The 15,572-nt window shown below is 38.4% G+C and overlaps 1 pseudogene; it reads left to right on the plus strand.

Annotated features, from left to right (window-relative positions):
• LOC132650911 (zinc finger protein 347-like) overlaps positions 1 to 15,572 on the plus strand; it is a 119,534-nt pseudogene that overhangs the window by 73,365 nt on the left and 30,597 nt on the right.

The raw sequence follows: 15,572 nt of genomic DNA on the forward strand, positions 1-15,572 counted from the left end.
TCTGAGAAAGTATCAGATTGATTTCTAAAGCGGTTGTATAAGTTTTCACTCCCACAGCAATGGAGGAGTGTTCCTTTCTTCACATTCTCACTAACTTGCTGTCACTTCAGGTTTTGACCTTAGCCATGATGGGTTTAAGATGGAATGTCATTTGCATTTCCATGATGACTACAGATATTGAGCATTTAATGTCCACCATTTGATATTCCTCTGTGGAGAAATCTTTGTATAGTTCTGTACCCCAGTTTTAAATTGGATTATTTGGATTATTGGAGTTTAATTTCTTCAGCTCTTTATATATATTGTTTATTAGCTCTTTCAGTTGTATGAAGGGTTGGTGAAGATCTTTTGTCAGTCGGTAGGCGGTCATTTTGTTCTATTGACAGAGTTCTTTGCTTCATAGAAGATTTTTGTTTCATGAGATCCTATTCATTAATTCTTGATCTTAGAGCCAGTGTTCTTGGTGTTCTGCTGAGGAAGTTACCTTCTATGCCAATGAGATCGAGGATCTTTCCCACTTTTTTTTCTAACAGATTTAGTGTATCTGGTTTTATGTTGAGGTCTTTGAACAACTTGGACTGCAGTTTAGTGCAGGGTGATAAATATGGATCTATTTTCATTTTTCCACATGTAAACTTCAGGTTAGACCAGCACTGTTTGTTGAAGATGCTGTTCTTTTTCCATTGCATGGTTTTGGCTTCTTTGTCAAAAATCAAGTGGCCATAGGTGTGTGGGTTTATTTATGTGTCTTCACTTCAATTCCATTGATCCACTGATTGTTTTTATTATAGTACCATGCAGTTTTTATTACTATTGATTTATAATAGAGCTTGAGATGAAGAATGGTGATACCTCCTGAAGATCTCCTATTGCACAGGATTGTTTTAGCTATTCTGGCTTTTTTATTTTTCCATATGAAGCTGAGAATTGTTCTTTCAAGTTCTTTAATGAATTGTGTTGATATTTTGATGGGAATATCATTGAATCTGTAGATTGTTTTGTTACGATGGCAATTTTTACTATGTTGGTCCTACTGATCCATGAGCACGAGAGATATTTCTATCTTCTGGTTTCTTTTTCAATTTCTTTCTTCAGAGGCTTGAAGTTTTTGGTTTTGTTTTTGTTGTTGTTCATATAGGCTTTTTACTGGCTTGTTGAGGATAACACCAAAATACATTTTTTTTTTACTGCCTATTGTGAAGGGTGTTATTTTCCTATTTTTTTTCAGTCCATTTGTCTTTGGCATACAGGAGTGTATTTTTTTGAGGTTCCCTACAGTAGAATTTTGGGGGTCATTTTTGTATACTGTCATATCATCTGTGAATAGAGATACTTTGACTTCTTCCTTATCACTTTGTATCCCCTTAATCTCCTTTAGTTGTCTTATTGCCCTAGATAGGACTTTGAGTACTGTATTGAAGAGATTTGGAGAGAGTGTGTAGCCTTGTCTTTTCCCCAAGTCCAGTGGAATTGACTTAACAATCTTTTCATTTAGTTTGATGTTAGTTATATACTATTCTGTATATATTCTGTATATTTTTTGTATACTATCTTTACTCTTTTTAGATATGTACCTTTGTCCCTGGTCTCTCCAAGACTTTAAACAAGAATAACTGTTGGATATTGTCAAATGCTTTTTCAGCATCTAACGAAATGGCTTTTTTTCAATTTGTTTATACAGTGGATTACATTGATGGATTCCATATACTTAACCACCCTTGCATGCCTGGGATGAAGCCTACTTGGTCATGGTGGATGATACCTTTGATATGTTCTTGGATTTGGTTTGCAAGTATTTTATTGAGTATTTTTACATCATTGTTCATAAAAGAGATTGGTCTGAAGTTCTCTTTCTTTTTGGGGATCTTTGAGGATTTATCAAGTTGACTGTGGTCTCACCAAAGGAATTTGGTCATGTTGCATCCATTTCTATTTTATGAAATAATTTGGAGAATATCAGTATTCACTCTTCTTTGAAGGTCTTGTAGAATTCTGCTCTGAAATCATCTGGCCCTTGGATTTTTTTTGGTTGGGAGTATTTTGATGGATGCCTCTATTGCCTTATTTACTATAAGACTATTTAATATCTTTACCTGATGTTGATTCAACTTTGCTAAGTGGATTTTAAATAGAATTGTATATTTCATTTAGATTTTCAAATTTTGGGGCATATAGGCTTTTGACATAAAAGGTAATGGTTCTTTGGATTTTCTCAGTGTGTATTATATCTTTTTCTTTCAGACTTTGTTGGTTTGGATAGTATCTTTCTACCATTTACTTAGTTTGGCTAAGAATTTGTGTTTTTTATTTTCTCAAAGAACTAGCTCTTGGTTTCGTTGATTCTTTGAATTATTATCTTTGTTTCTAATTTATTGATATCAGCCCTGAGTTTGGTTTTTCCTAGTGGTCTACTCTTGCTGGGTGTGTCTGCTTCTTTTTTCCTAGGTCTTTCAGGTATACCATTAAGTTGCTTGTATGAGATGTCTCCAATAGCTTATGATGGCCTTTGTTGCTATTCAAACTCCTCTTAGGACTGCTTTCATTGCATCGCATATGAAGTTGAGAACTCTTCTATCAAGGTCTGTAAAGTATTCTGTTGGTATTTTGATGGAAATTGCATTGAATCTGTAGATTGTTTTTGGTAAGATGTCCATTTTTACTATGGTAACTCTGCCAAGCCATGAGTATCAGATAGTTCTATATTCTGATATCTTCTTCTAATCTTTCTTCAGAGACTTGAAGTTTTTTCATACAAGTCTTTGACTTAATTGATTATGGTCACACCAAAGTACTTTATGTCCTTTGAGGCTATTGCGAAGGGTGTTGTTTCCCTAATTTCTTTCTCAGCCCTTTTATCTTTTGTATACAGGAGGGCTAAATTTTTTATGAATTAATTTTGTATCCAGCCACTTTACTGATGCTGTTTGTCATCTGTAGAAGTTCCCTAGTAGAAGTTTTGGAGTTATTCAGGTATACTATCATATCATCTGCAAATAGTGATACTTTGACTTCTCCCTTTCCAATTTGTATTCTTTTGATCTCCTTTAATTGTCTTATTGCTCTAGTAAGGACTTCAAGAACTGTGTTGAAGAGATATGGAGAGAGTGGACAGCCTTGCCTTGTCCCTGAGTTCAGTGGGACTGCTTTAATTTTCTCTCCATTTAGCTTGATGTTGGCTATAGGCTTGTTGTATATTGCCTTTACTATGTTTAGGTATGTGCCCTTTATCCCTGATCTCTCCAATACTTTAAACATGAATGGATGCTGGATTTTTTCAAATGCTTTTTCAGCAACTAAGGAGATTATCATGTGTTTATTTTTCTTTCAATTTGTTAATATGGTGGATCATATCAATGGATTTTTGTATATTGAACCACCCCTGCATACCTGCCATGAAGCCTGCTTGGTTGTAGTGGATGATATCTTTGATGTGTTCTTTTATTGGGTTTGCAAAGTATTTTGTTGAGTATTTTTGCATCAATTTTCATAAGGGAAATTGGCCTGAAATTGTTTTTTATGCTGCGGTATCCAGGGCTGCTTGCTCCTGGATAACTGGGTTCTGGAGATGCCATTTTGCTCTGTCTTTTGTTGGTTGAGCTTTTATGCTGGCCTCTATTCATTTGGCTATCTTAGGTGTTGGATGTTAGTTTCTGGTGGTTCCTAGAATCCTGTGCTGGGGAGAAGGAGAATCCCTTTGGCAGGAAGAAAATTTTTTCAAAGGAGGCTTCCTTAGCTTTTGGGGTACGGTTACTGAATGACAGGTGTTTTTCAGGAATTGTCACAGCTCACCTTAGGCATACAGACCTTAGTGGAAATTTTCCATGTTAGTCAAGGGGGCTCTCTTCTCACCCAGAGAAATCCTGGAGACAGCTGCCCTGATGCTGGGGTTCTTGCTGTAAATTTAGTGAGCTGAAGCTGTAATCTGGGTACCCCATGGTTTGGTCAGTTTAGTTAGGGATAACTGGTTGTCCCTTGGAGCAGTATCTGGGGGTTGTTCTCAGGGAACCCAGGCTTCTGTAGGTCTGAGTTTGGAGCTCTGTGCCCCAGTACCCAGGTGGTAATCAGTGGCAGGTGAGCACCACTCTCATGTGTACAGCAGGAGGCTAGAGTCTGGAGCCTGTAGATAACCAGAAACTTTTCTGGAGCTAGGTGTCCTAAAGTAGGGCCAGATATTTCCCCCACCTTTGCGTTTTCTCCCAACAGAAAGATCCAGTCTGTACTGTTGGGGGGTGTAGAGTGCATAGGCACTTGCTTGCGAATGGTGGCTCCAAGCTGGTGACTGGACAGGAACCTGGAAAATTTTTCCGATAATATTCCCATATGTGGTCGTGGTAGTGGTGGTGGTAGTGGTGGTGGGAGGGTCAGCTGAGTGCTCTAAGCTGGGACCTGCTGTTTCCCTCCCTGTGGGGTTTTCTTTCTACAGGGAAACCCATCCTTTAGTTCCCTGGGGCACACAGTTCTGTCTGTGATGGAGAGTTGGTTACGTGGGTCTGGCGGCTGAAGTCCCACTCAGGGCTGGCTGCTGTGCACCTGCAAGTCTACAGGACCTTTTCCATGGATAGACTGGATGACATTCAGTCAGTCCCACTTGCTTCCTTCCCTGTGGGTTTTTCTTGAGAGTGGGACTCCCAGTCTCTTGTGCTCTGGGGCACACAGTTCAGCTTGGGAAGGTGATCAGGACACACTTCTTGGGTCTATTTTCTTGAAAACTTTATTCCTGCCAAAACAGCCAAGGAAATTTTCCAGGGATTAGCTGGGTGCTCTGAGGTTGAACCCAATTGTTTTTCTCATCATTGGGTTTCTTATCACCTGGTAAACACAGTCAATGTTGTTTAGGGACCAACTGTTCCAACTATTTGTCACTGTGCAGTCTCTGTTACCCCACTGATCAGTATGCAATCAGCCCTGCCATCTGGAATCTGTTTTTAATTTTTACTGAATATGAGTATTTTGATTGAAGTCATGAATATGAACCTCTTGTGTGCCTGATCGTCACAGTAGTCCAAAGATGTGTTCAGAACTTATGAACTTATAGCAATTGATAATAGTGGGTCCCAGTTAAACACTGACATTTCAGACCAATTATTTGCAAGAGCAGCAAGAGCTCCTCACTGCTGAGCCATCTCTCCTGCCTTAAGTTGCTTACATATATCATCATTTACATTGCTAATATTTTCATCTTTCTATTTTTAGCTATTTAAACATGCATTCCTTTTAGTAAGATCTTATTAAAGTTACAGTTTAAGCTAGGGCATTGTAGATTTCTGAAAATTGAATACACAACTGGAGTGAATGTATAATTCCTTGTAGAAGCTTCAGTAAACACCTCTCAGTTCTTTCCATGTTTTATGTTTGTTTTATTGATTTAAAGGGGTGACTCTGTCTTACTATATAGGTCTGGCTGTCCTAGAACTCTTTGTATAGATCATGCTGGCATCCAATTAAATAATATATACCTGTGTCTGCCTCCTGAGTGATGGAATTAAAGGCATGACAGAATATACCCAGCTTGTCCATCATTTTTTTGTAGTTAGTAACTGTTCATATTTCTCTGATGTGTACTTAGTACTGTTCATCTGTTAATTTCTCTCTGTGTGTCTCTGTCTCTCTCTTTCTATTTTGCTCTCTTCTCTCTGTTTGTCTTTGTCCACATTAATTGCCATGAGTATTCCAAACCTCTATCCTATTCAGATATGGCACAGTTAAACTTTTTTATTTCGTTTTATTCTAAAATGACTTAGTGATAACATTCACACTTATTTTTTAATAGAAAAGTTTTAATCTTTATTTTAAACTATAGCCTATACATGATTTAAAAAGGAAAATATACAAAACAAGGATCAAAGAATAATCATGTGTTCTATGCCTTTTCTTTTGTCTGGGAACTCAGAAATATGATGTTATCAGCTATGATTATTGTTGCTTGCCACTCACATTATTTTTATCCATCTATTCACTGTAGTACAATTTCCCCTCCACAAATATATGAGCCCCCATTTTCATATACTGGTATGCCACATCTCTGATCCCTGGTCAAAACATGATATCCAGTGCCATGTTGTCTTTTGACTGACACCACCCATCTGTTCACTGTCACCTGATAGCCACATCTCATATGATGACTGTGTTTTTTCCTTCTACCTGTCTCATGACAGGGCCCTGACCTACTTGCCCAAGTAACTAAAGATGATTCATACATTACTCAAGAACCCAACTAATGTCTATTTCATATTCATGCCTTACAAACTAATGAAATGCCTTTAACAAAGGTTTCCAAAGCAAGCCTTTGGTTTTCCTTACAATCTAACCTTTAAGCTTTTTCTTCTCCTCTTGTTCACCTCATGCACAACACCTAACTATCTAACACTAGCACTTCTGTGTCAGAAAATAAATGGAAACAGCACTAGAATTATATGATTCTATTGCCAATGAAGTATAAATTTATATTGTTGCTACTCTTTCTGTTGTACAAATGCATGGCATATTTTAGGATTCAGTGACCTTCAATGATGTGCATGTGAAATTCAGCCAAGAAGAGTGGGCTTTGCTGGAACCATCACAGAAACAACTCTACAATGATGTGATGCTAGAGACCTGTAAAAACCTCACTGCTATAGGTAAGACAGCAAATTTTCTTTCACTTTTAAAATGAGGAGACAAGTCTTACTTTGTTATTTATCCTTTTCTATGATTCCAATTGAGAATGAGGAGGAATGAGGTGACTAAATCAGGCATGGTTCTAAGGGTCATAGAAGATAGTGATTTAAGTTTTGCTTTAATAATAATATGATATTTCCAGTCATATATATTTTCTGGTACTCTATTTTAGGCTACAATTTGGAAGACCATACCATTGAAGAACATTTTCAAAGTTCTACAAGTAATAAAAGGTAACTTTATGTGCACACTGATATAGATATGAATCTTAAGAAATTTTAATGTGTCCTGGAAGTTTGTTTTTTGTTTGTTTGTTTGTTTGTTTGTTGGCTGCTTTTTATTTTCTGTTTTTGAAATAGTTTTTTATTCTGTGTAGCTGTGGCTTGACTTAGACTTGCTTGTTAGAACAATGTGATCTCAAAATCACACAGATCTGCCTGCTTCTGCCTCCACAAATGCTGGGATTAAAGGAATGTACCAGCACACCTGGCTGTGTCCAGGAGGTTTTAAAGAAAAGCAACAGTGTAAAAAGAGCACTGCTTTAAGTGTACTGATGATCATTAAAATCTCATAATTCCACGTACCTCAATGTCAGGTATCTGATTTGTGTTTGCAAGGTACTCCCCTAAGATAGAAGAAAATAAAATAATGTTGTAACAGAAAATACCATTGAAATCATATAGACAATACAGCTACTGAGTTAAACTGCCAATCTGTTTAGTCTCATTCTATCTACTCAGATATTGTAAGAGGTATACACATTGAATAGGTGATCAGTATGTTTCAAAACCTTCTAATGAGCAGATATTTCATAGTACAACCAGAGTTACACATATTCATGTAGTAATACTGTAAAGTTTAGGGAAAGGAGCAGCTTCTGAGAGTCAATAATAAAATTGTGGAGAAACCTTAATCCCTATATGACATGTCTATGATGAACAAAAAAAAAACGTGTTAATTCAATGTGGAAATCTTTTATTATTCTTGTAATTTAAATTGGTATATCATATGTCACAATGTTTATAAGACACATGAGCATAGAGATATTGAAAGAAGCAGTGTAACTATGTTTCTCCAAGAATATTAATTTTGTAAAAGTCCCCACTTTGAGTAGATTTTCTGAATGTGATAAAAGGTAACAGTTAATTGGTTTTGCAACTTCACTGAGAATTCATTAGCAAAATCATACTGCTGAAAATACCTATGAATGCTAGAAATTTGGAACTTCTTCTGCTTGTCCTGGCTCACTTTGTAAATGAAGTGTCATTCATACCGTACAAAAATTTGTGAATGGGATTGCTTTGGTAAAACTCTGAATTCTTACAATACTCTTCATATACACGAGAAAACCTCTTATAGAAAAATGATGCTATTAAAGTGAACCACATAATAAATGCTCTTACCATCACAGAGATCTTCAAAAATACCCATAATGAAGGGGAATGCCATGAATGTAAATAAAATGATAAAAGTTTAAGATTTGATTCTTCTTTTTATCATTAGACCAAATTATAAAATTGATTCACATAGATAAATATATTTATTAGTGTAATCAAATGACTGTGGTCAATATTTCACAAGTGCCAATTATCTTTGCAGGCATGAAAGCAATTGTACTGGAGAGAAACCTTTTAAACGCACTCTATGTGGTAAATCCTTCCACCATGCCACTGTTCTCATAAGCCATGAAAGAACACACACTGGAGAGAAGCCTTACAAATGTAATCAATGGGGTAAAGCCTTTACAAAAAACAGTCAGCTCATAAGGCATAAAAGAACACACACTGGAGAGAAACCATATGAATGTAATGAGTGTGGCAAAGCCTTTGCACAAAACAGTAATCTCATAAGCCATAAAAGAACACACACTGGAGAGAAACCTTATGAGTGTAACCAGTGTGGTAAACCTTTGCAAAAAACAGTCATCTCATAAGCCATGAAAGAACACACACTGGAGAGAAACCTTATGAATGTAACCAGTGTGGTAAAGCCTTTGCAGAAAACAGTCATCTCTTAAGCCATAAAAGAACACACACTGGAGAGAAACCTTATGAATGTAACCAGTGTGGTAAAGCCTTTGCAGAAAACAGTACTCTGATACAGCATAAAAGAACACACACTGGAGAGAAACCTTATGAATGTAACCAGTGTGGTAAAGCCTTTGCACGAAACAATCATCTCTTAAGTCATAAAAGAACACACACTGGAGAGAAACCTCATGAATGTAATCAGTGTGGTAAAGCCTTCGCACATAACAGTACTCTCATACGGCATAAAAGAACACACACTGGAGAGAAGCCTTACAAATGTAACCAGTGTGGCAAAGCCTTTGCAGAAAACAGTACTCTCTTAAGCCATAAAAGAACACACACTGGAAAGAAATCTTATAAATGTAACCAGTGTTGTAAAGCCTTTGCACAAAACAGTCATCTCATAAGCCATAAAAGAACACACAATGGAGAGAAACCTTATGAATGTAATGAGTGTGGTAAAGCCTTTGCATGCCACAATAATCTCATAAGCCATAAAAGAACACATACTGGAAAGCAACCTTATGAATATACCCAATATGATAAAGCCTTTGCACAGCTGTCTCCGGAAACATGAAAAACACACAGTGGAGAGAAGCCTGGTGAGGATAATTAGTGTGATAAAACCTTTGCATATTACAGTCATCTCCTAAGACAACAACACATTTTGGAGGGAAACCATATGAATTAACTGTGTGGCAAAGCCTTTGCACATAACATCTCCTAATACATACAAGAAAACATACTGGAAAGAAGCTATCTGACTTTAACCAATGTGAAAAAACTTTTGCACTTCAGAATCATCCTCACAATCATGAAAGAAATCCTAATGGACAGTGGTTTTAACATGGTGAAACCATTCCATATTTGTATAATCTTCATCATCATGAAAGGATTCATACTGGAGAGAGCTTTTGAATGTGTTAAAATGGTGAAGCCTTGCACAAATCTAGAGTCATCATCATCATAAAAGTATCCTTACTGGAGAGGAATTCTTTGACTATAACCAATATGGAAAGGCCTTTGTGTTCTTCGGTCTACTGAGATCCAACAGAACTGAAAAACTAGCTCAATGGAAATGACTTCCCTTTTGTGAAGGGGAAGGGGAAAGGGAATAGGGGCAATAGGAATGGAGGGTAGTAATGGGGGAGAGAAGGGAGTGGGACTACAATTGGAATTTAAAGCAAATAAAATTATTTTTAAAAAGAATACAATGAATGGTGAATATCAATTACATGCAAAAGTATTATAAAATGTGTTTAGGGAAGACTTATTGATAAATCTGATTCTCAATATTTACTGTTTTCCATTGCCTCACTTTAGACAAGAAAAGTTCAGTCCAGTGGATGAATATGTAGGGAATGGTGAACTAACACCAGCCAGGAAGTTCTCTGAGAGTAATATAATAGTGGTAACCTGTAGAAGTTTCTTTGTGTATACATATATATTGTTCCAGGGGTTCTATTGAAAACCATCACAACCCAGACTGAATTTTGAGATGTGAAGGAGGAGGCTTTCTCTTCCATGTATGACCCTGGTGCTGGCCTAGTTGTGTAACAATGTAAGGGTGAGTTTTCTGTGCCTGACTTCAACTGGGGAGTGTCTTTAGACATAGATGCTACTAGCCAAATTTGATAGATGGCTTTTGACACTGATCCCTGCTAACTCTCTCCTCCTTTTAAATATAGGATGATTAGGATCTATGCTCTTGTTCATATGATAGGAATGTGCTATCTAATGCAAATCAAGCATTCTTGAAGTACCTAGTTTTGAATGATTATATACACCTATCCATGGAGCATCCCAATCATTTCCCAAGGGGTATATAGCCTCTGTTTTCTGGAATTCAATTTGAACTTATTTCCTGATGTGGTTCCTCTAGACAGAAGGAGAACCAAATTCTTTGAAATGCGTGTGATCAAATGTTTCAGACTTCATAGCATTTCATATTTCACATGTTTCTGGATGTGAGATGGTCAATTAAACATTGTCTTGTGTGTGGGACTCTGTAAAATGAGTTATACTTAGTGTTAATTTCACAGTAAGGTTGCAGGCAAGCTTCAGGGTATGGAGTCTTCTGACGTGAGCAGAGTGGCCTATGGAGAAGTAATAAGAGCACAAATATTATTTCCTTGTTTTAATAGCTGAGTAGTATTGTGATAAGACATGGGTGGATGGCAGAGGAGGGAAACTCACCTTTTGAGTGGGATAGAGGGAAGAGAAAGGATGTGACCAGTAGGAGTTGAGGGAGGGGCCTTCAGTCAGGATATATAATGAATAAACTGTGAAAAATTAAAAATAATTAATAAAAGAAAAACGAATTAGAAAAACAAAACGAGAGAGCAAAAATTTGAGTTCAGTCTGGGTAACTGCCCTTGCTCAAAAAAAAAAAGATATAAAGAAAGAAAAGATTAAGCATCTTACCATGGTCTTCCTTCTTGATTACCTTCCCTAGGTCTATAGATTTTAATATGAGCATCCTATATTATATGTCTAATATCCACTTATATGTGAGTATGTACCATGTGTGTCTTTTTGCTTCTGAGATACCTTACTCAGGATGATAATTTCTAGATCTCACCATTTGCCAGCAAATTTCATGATTTCTTTGTTTTTAATTGCTGAGTAGTATTCCATTGTGTAAATGTACCACAATTTCTTTATCCATTCCTCAACTGAGGGATATCTGGCTTGTTTCCCGCTTCTGGCTATTACAAGTAAAGCTGCTGTGAACATGGTTGAGCAAATATCCTAGTTGTATACTTGAGCATTTTTTGGATATATGCCTAGGCGTGGTATAGCTGGATCTTGAGGTATCACTATTCCTAATTGTCTGAGAAATAACAGGAGCCTATCACAGAGGTCCTCTGAAAGACTCTACCCAGCAGGGTATCAAAACATATGCTGAGATTCAGAGCTAAACATTTTGCAGAGTGCAGGGAATGTTATGAAAGAAGGGGGAGATAGAATTATCTGGATGGAACAGAAGCTCCACAAGGAGAACAACAGAATCAAAAGGTCTGGGCACAGGAGTCTTTTTGAGACTGATATGCTAAACAAGGACCATGCATGGAGATAAATTAGAACCCTTACACAGAAATAGTCCAATGCGTCTCTGTATCCAAGAGGGTTCCCATTAATAGTACTAGGGACCATCTCTGACATGAACTCATGGGCTAGTTCTTGGATCAGCTCCACCTGAGTGGGGAACTATCCTTCCAGTCCACAGAGAAAGACAAAGAAGCCAGTTCTGATGAGACCTGATTGACTATAGTCAGATGGAAGGGGAGGAAGTCCTCCCCTATTACTGGACTGGGGGAGAGACATAGGAGAAGAAGAGGGAGGGAGGGTGAGATTGAAAGGGGGTGGTGGAGGGGCTACAGCTGGGATACAGAGTGAATAAACTGTAATTATTAAAATAAAAAAGAAAAGAAAAATTAAAAAAAATGTTTAATAAAAGAAAGGAGAATCAAAGATGGTGGTACCAAGAGGACAGTTTCTGCAGAGCAGTAGAGCAGTGACTACACAGCAAGCAACAGACCAAACTCTAAGCCCTAAAACAACAGCAATTGTGTTTCCAAGTTAAGAACAAACCCCATGGAGTGGGAAGTAATCGCTTCTTTTCTCAGGCCACCCAGATAAACCATGGAATATTTCCTGGGTCCCTGCAGGCAATAGGTCACCAGCCCAGAGCCACATGACTGTGCTCTGGCTCTGGTCACCATCCCAGACTGTACTGTGGGCCCCACAACACCAGAGATTGGGATTTCCAGGCTATAGAAAACCCCATGGAGTAGGAAGCAATCAGGACTGACCTCAGGTCACCCAGAAAATCCCTGAAAAAGGTCTGGGCTCTAGAAGGTGCTCAGGCCAGAGAGCTGCTTGTATGCCCAAATCACTGTCCCACTGTGGGTACCAAAGCACCAGGGACCAGGTTTCCTGTTGGGAGGAAACCCCATGGTGAAAGAAACATCAAGTCCAACCTCAGGGCATCCAGTGGAATTCCACCACACTCCCCCAACAACTTCTAATGAAAAGTTTTTGGGTTCCTTCAGATGCCCAGTCAGCAGCATAGAGCCACTTACCTGCTCCTGTTTGTTCTACTCAACATCCTAGACTGAACTGTGGACCCGAAAACAGGACAGACTGGGTCACCCTGTTGGGAGGTAACCATAGGGTGGGGGAAACATCAGTTCCAAACTCAGGACAGCAGTTCAGGAAAAGTTTCTGGGTTCCCACTGGCTCCAGGATCTAGCATCCTGCTGTATGCATGACTGCTGCACTTATCTGCTGCTGATTACCGCTTGGGTACTGAGGCACAGAGCTCCAACCTCAGATCTACAGAAACCTGGGATCCACAGATCAACACTAGACAAAACAGTCCCAGCATGATTCTTAAATTTCTAGCAGGGTGGCAGTTCTACCCTAGCCTCGCCCTAACAACAAAGGAAACACTCTGTCTGTACACCCTCAGGGACACAGAGCTAAAGTCAGTTTCACTGTTATCTGCAGTCTGTGGCCTGGAACACAAAATGTGGACCTGAAACCATTCAAGAAAAAGACTGGCAGGCATGAAGGTGCAGGCTTGTAATTGGAGGACAAGAAGCTGAGGGAGGATGATGAGTTCCAGACCAACCTGGGCTTCATGTTTCCAACTGCTTGTCCCATCAAAACCCAGAGAACTGGACTGAAGATATAGATCAGTAGTTAAGACACATGCTGCTCTTGCAGAGGACTGCATTAGGCTCCCAGAATCTGTATCAGGTGGATCACAATGATGTCTAGCTCTTGGGCATCTCCTACCTTCTTCTGGCCCTTGCCAGGCATGTATACCCACATGCACACAGATAAATAAAATAAAGCTACTTAAAAACTGAGAATGACAGACAGAGAGATGGACAGGTGGACACAGCATGAGCTTGCCCTGCACTGGAGACTACTACTGTGCCTAAGACCCCTCACTGTGCCTGCCAAGCTGCTGTGCCCATCGACCTGCTGCAGTTCCTGCTAACCCTACTGCCAAGTCCATCAAATCTTCTGCCACTTTCTCTGTTCATCACTGCACAGTCGTTCACTGTTTTTTTTTTTTCTTTCTTGAGGTGGGATCTCATATACCCTGGCTGCCCATAATCCTGGTCTGTAGCTGAGGGGGACCACAAGCCTGAATAGTCTTTTGAGCTTTTGCCATTCTGATGGGTGTAAGGTGAAATCTCAGGGTCATTTTGATTTGCATCTCTCTGATAACTAAGGGCATTGAGCATTTTTAAGTGTTTCTCTGAGATATTCCTCTACTGAAAATTCTATGTGTAGCTCTGTCCCCATTTTTGATTGGATTACTTTTGATTTAAAACATAGTTTTTGAACAATTTTTGAACCATGTTTCTTTGGAAGAAATAACAGATTTTCACAACAATATGTGTGTGTAATAGATATATATGATAGATAGACAGATGATAGATGTGAGATAGATGGTTATATAACTGTAATAATATGTGTGCAACAATAGGAGGGAGACTTGTATAAAACATCATGATAGGCTAGGGTCAAATAGAAGGGGAGTAGGATCTTGCCTATCAGTGGGCTAGGGGAGGGGCTTAGGTGCAGAAGAGGGAAGGAGGATGTGAGCAGATGGAGATGAGGGAGGGGCACAGCCACAGTACAATTGGAATAAATTGTAATAAATGATAATAATAAACAGTAATGTAAAAAAAAGCACCTTGAAATTTATATTCATCTCCAAAGATTATGAATACCTAATTCTTTTAAACTGTTAAAGGTCCATGGTGAAAATAAAATAACAATAAGGCAAGAATTCTAGAAAAACCAGAGTGTGTAATCTTGACTGCTTAGAAGGACAGAAAGGCCCCAGGTGAGGCTTACATATCAAGCATTATTAACTACTCATACAATGTCTTTGAGTCCTTTAAAAAATAAAGATTTGAAGTTGGGCATCTTGGCGCAAGCCTACAATTCCAGCAACTCAGGGAGGCAGAGGCAGGTGGATCTTTTTGATTTCCAGGACAGCCTGGTCTACAAAATGAGTCCAGGATAGCCAAGCTATAAAGATCAAAGAAGGAAGAAGGAAGGAAGGGAAGGAAGAAAGGAAAGTAAAAAGCCAGACCACACTAGTACATGGAGCTGGTCTTTTTAAGTTTTAATAAAACGCATTCAAAGTTTTCCAAACATATGTTCATACCTATCACAATGAGATTTCTCACATTGGGGGGTGTTTAATCAGCTAACCTCAATTCTTATCATTTCTTCTACCAATATTCTGTAATTTGGTTAGTAAAAACAACAATCAAATAAGGAAAGTTAGAGTTAAAAATGATCCTTTATGCCAAGCAGTGATGGCACACACCTTTAATCCCAGCAGTGCTCAGGAGGCAGAGACAGGCAGATCTCTGAGTTTGAGAACATTCTTGATTTACAGAGGAAGTTCCAGGATAGTCAGGGCTACATGGAGAAACCCTATCTTGGGAAAACAAACAAACAAACAACAACAACCAAAAACTGAAAAAAAAATGTATAAATTCTCAAAAGAGTACATCATTTATTAGAGTAAACTTGCAGTTCATGATTTGCTATTCAATGATGGAGTTAAATACTCACAAGTAAAAATGGGAGGCCACAGGAAGGAGGGAGACTTTACAGTCTCCTCCTTATCTGTACAATGCATATAAGTAGATCATCTGTACATTCAACCACAAAGTTCTTCAATAACTGCTTCTCTCAATGGTGCCCTCAATTGTTTTGTTTACACATGACACTGAAAAACATTCCTTCACTATCTATGTCCCTGGATCCTGATAACCCATCCTGTCACCTTGTACCTGTTTTGCCAGCATGAAACTGAAAACTCAGATTTATAGTGCTTTAAACATA

The sequence above is a fragment of the Meriones unguiculatus genome, assembly GCF_030254825.1.
Source record: "Meriones unguiculatus strain TT.TT164.6M chromosome 13 unlocalized genomic scaffold, Bangor_MerUng_6.1 Chr13_unordered_Scaffold_34, whole genome shotgun sequence".
Classification (NCBI taxonomy): domain Eukaryota; kingdom Metazoa; phylum Chordata; class Mammalia; order Rodentia; family Muridae; genus Meriones; species Meriones unguiculatus.